Raw genomic sequence first — 4,132 nt, forward strand, 5'->3', positions numbered from 1 at the left:
TTTCTTTGTTTTGAAGCTGTTACGTTACCAAACAGGAGTGCCTCTCTCTGCTGGATCGCAGGCAGGCACAATTTACTTCCCAGGCTTCCAGCAAATCCTTTCATGAGCTACTGTAGCCCAAGACTTCAGTTCTGCTGCAGAGGTGGCCAAGTGCATGCGGCATTTTTAAAGCTATATGCTTCGACCTCGTTTTAAAAGGACTTCTGATTTTTTTTTTTTCTTTCTCAGTTGTGTGTAGGCACAATAACCCTACTTGGAAGTAATTCCTCGTAACACAGAATATGTTTAATCTCCATTATATCTATTATGGAGTTGCTCCAAGATGAACAGAACCTATGCATTGAATTGCAGAAGAGCCAGGCCCTTCCCAAGCAAGTTCTAGTAACACACTGCTGTGGCGGACTTGGATATCCCAAAGCTGCTCTTAACAGCCCTTAACAGAGTAAGGAGGAGTGGGCTCCACAGCTCTGAATCCTCTAGGTATACCCTGTTACCCTCATAGAAGTGTCTAGGGACTTCATTTCTCCATGAAGTTCTGAGCACCTAAGTGGCTGCCATGGAAATACAGGGACTGAATTTTGTTTCAGGCTTGAAAATCTAACACGTGAAGCAAACGGAAAGCCGCTAATGCTTGGTAAATGGGCGCGTTCACTCGAAGCTAGTTTGCTTTCATGGTCACAGAGTTCTGATCTGGCTGATGCTCCGAAACCTTGGCTGGGCACTAACAGAGCATCTACTGCTTTTTTTTAAATATCTGCTTCCATAACGCTTTGTTGTGGTTTTCAAATGGCAAACCCCTACCTCTCCACCGGTTCAAATGCGTCTGTTCCATGTCCAGGTTCCTTTTGGGGCATACCTGTCAGTTCTCAAAAGCCTGAGGGGAAGGCATGATTCTCCAACTGATGAGTGCATAAACTAATTTACTTGCTATAGCTAAGATCTTGCAGAATTTGCAAGTAGCTAAAACTCATTTCTTAGTATAGAAATGAGATTTGTTTCAGTTTCATTCTTTCAAGGCTCTTCAACCTTCTGATAATGGAAGTCTTTAAAGTATTGTTTGTTCTTTGCAAGTCATCTACTTGAAAAAGCATTGATAGGTTTGCTGTTCCACTCGTCTGGCTCTGAAACATCAAGCTGGTGATGAGTTGTCATTGATGAAAATAGTTTACTCGTCAACTTTCTCATTTTGAAGCTACCAGTTCTGTGTCCTGATTGACAGGTTCTCATGCTATATAATTACATTGTCAAGAGAGGTGCTTATTTTAATTAAAAGTAAAGTAGTTTCTCTAATATAGTCACTAACATAACTAGAATTATTCTATATAGGTAAAGGAGTAAAGCTTCTATGTAAACTTGAGCTCCTGGAAGCAGTGACTGTGCATACCCTGTTGCCAGACCAGCTACTTCTGTTTTCATGGTTGTATCTGTTGTAGCTGCTACTTTCCGTAACCAGTGATGTTTTATGCACCTTGCTCAAATTTTATCTTGCTTTTTGAGTAACACTGGCTAACGTTCATCTTGGGGCACTTCTCTAGAGAGTCAGGTTGCTTGCAGCAGATTGCATCTGGCCTTTCTTGCGGGCATCAGACTGTGTATCAGAGCAGGAGAAGCCATAAAGCTGACCTCCAGGAGCTGTACTTCAGGAGGTCTTTCCAATGCCATTTATGACTTGATTTATCCTTTTTGATACCCTTTGTAAAATAAGGGAGCAGAGTTGCTTGCCCTTTCTGCCAGGTATTTCCACAAGCTTGAATTGCTTCTGCTGTTCTACAGAAAGTTCAACTTAGAATTTTCAAGGCTTACTACAAATAAACTTGATGTATGCATGAGATGTGATAAGCATATAACACATTAAATGCTATTTAATGACTGCTTATTCTACTCTTTAATTATAGCTTTTTTTTGATTAACTTAATTTCAGAGTCTGTCCTCTATGGTCTTACTTTCCCTCATACCATCTCAGATGTGTATGTATATACATAAGGCAAAACGTTTTGAGTTCATGAAGGCATCGACGGCCTGCGCAGTGGTATTAAACCCATAATTAAGCTGGACTGGATCTCTGAAAAATTTTTCTCACAGTATGACTTGAGCTCTTTCTCATCTCCTGATTTCTAGTTCCAGTGTTCATACTGTACAGTCGTCTTCACAAGCAATAACGGAAGAAATCATCTTAGAAATGAAAGCCAAAATTCTCACATAAGCACAAGATCCGTTATTCTGGGAGCCGCACGTGTAAGATGTGGAGTAGGATGCGTTTAGAGGAGCTGGCTTGAGGACTTGGTGACTGAGGTGGACTTTTGTAGTGAAACTTCTGCCTTTGTGTGCACTCATTAGTCTTCCTTTCCAGGCCACGGCAGCGAGATGATCTTGCAGGAAGAAGAATGAGGAGGTACAAAATACCTAATAAAAATGGGATTTGATTGATCTACGGTATTAGAAATGTGCTGTCCTTCTCTGCCTCCCAAGAGAAGGGACTCTAGCAAAAGCCAGAAAGCCATTATTTCCTGGGTTTTGCTCTTGGGGAGGTAGAAGCCGCTTTCCTTTCTGATGCCTGTGCTATTAAAGGAAAGCAGCTGACGGGACAGCTGCCTGCCCAGCCTGTTTGGTTTGTGGCTTAGCAGTCAATATGCAGCATAGAAAGAAAGTGCTTTGCTAACAGCCAGGGTTTTCATACCCAGCCCCCACTTCCACTGGCTTTCCCTCTGTCCTCTGCCAAGTGAAAACAGAGACTTTTTTCCCCCATGATTAATGAAACTCTCCTTATTTGGTGCTGCCGCTCCTGGTGTGCAGCGCAGAAAATCCCGTCCTCTGCGAGACAGCTTGAAAACCGGCAAGCAAGTATGACTCTGGGGAGTTTCTATTTTTTGAAGTAGTTAAGGAATAGGTCATTTTCGAGCTAAAACTTACAAGCCTGTGCAGAAGGTGGGCAGATTCCTTTATTTTCCTTAGATAAGCATTTATGATTTTTGGAGATGACATACCAATCTTTTTTAGGTCTCTTATTTCAGTGCTCGTAGACCTGTGCGGAGTCAGGCACTTGAAAGTCCCTGACAGTTATTATCTATGAACTCATCTTCCATGTGGCGCTTTTGAAGGCCAGCCAAGACCATTAATCCCCACCTTCTAGAGTCCCTAATCCCTGCTGAGGTTTATAGGAAAGTTATTCTTGTACTCCCGGTGAAGCTGCTCTGGCAGAGTATCTATCCTGCTGTAACTTAAGGCAAGTTTATTAATGTGACTTTTTATCAGCTTGGAAACAGTAAAACTCTTAATGTAGCAATCTAACTTGGACAGTCTTACCCCATCTTGCTGAGCGGTTAATAGTAGTGAAATTGCCCAAAGGGAGGGAATCATTCAGGACGCTGGTGTTCTCTTATCTCATCTCGGTGTGCTTAAGTATAATTAACAATAGCAAAACGCTCTTTGCAGGCATGAATACATGCCACGTATTTTTTTGGGAACGGGCGCAAATGAAGTCAGGGTTGAAAGTGGTCTCCTGGGTGATTCTTTGTAGTTATATCATTCTTCCTCTTCTCAGCCTGACACTCCCAAAGCCTCCCAGCTCTGGTTTTTGTCCAGTTGCAACTAGACTGATGTAAGGCCCTCTCCTGAAGTGAGCCTCCCCTCTTCCTGCCATCCTTATCTTGCTCGAAGACTTTTCTTTGGTTCCAAGCAGGCTTCTCCAAACACTCAGGACTGGTTCAGGTGGGCTTCCTTCCATTTGTTGTCCTTCTAGAGTTCACTTGTGGTTTGGACAGGAGGGAAGTCTGAACGGTTTTACCTTCAGTTCATGACTGTTCACTCTGGTCAGTTTTGGTAGCATTGCTCAGCTCTGTGCTAAATCTTCTGTTGGTTGAAGTGGTTTTTAGGTGGCTTGGGGCCCTTCCTGTCAAAGGGAACTGTGATACCTCTCCAGTAGTACGTACCATGGGGAATTGCAAAATTCACTTCAGACTTTTAGGCAAATTGAAAGCAATTTAAACCTAATTCTCAGGGATGTGGTAGAGTTACTCTCTCGGGTGTCTGGAGTTGTCTATCTCTGAGCTCTATGACCAGAGTTAGACTCTTCAAGGCTGGATAGCAAAATAGTTGCTGTCTTGGCTTTGCTCAGCTGTTAAGCGTACTGATA

Source organism: Phaethon lepturus, unplaced genomic scaffold (assembly GCF_000687285.1).
Source record: "Phaethon lepturus isolate BGI_N335 unplaced genomic scaffold, ASM68728v1 scaffold17702, whole genome shotgun sequence".
Taxonomy (NCBI): Eukaryota; Metazoa; Chordata; class Aves; order Phaethontiformes; family Phaethontidae; genus Phaethon; species Phaethon lepturus.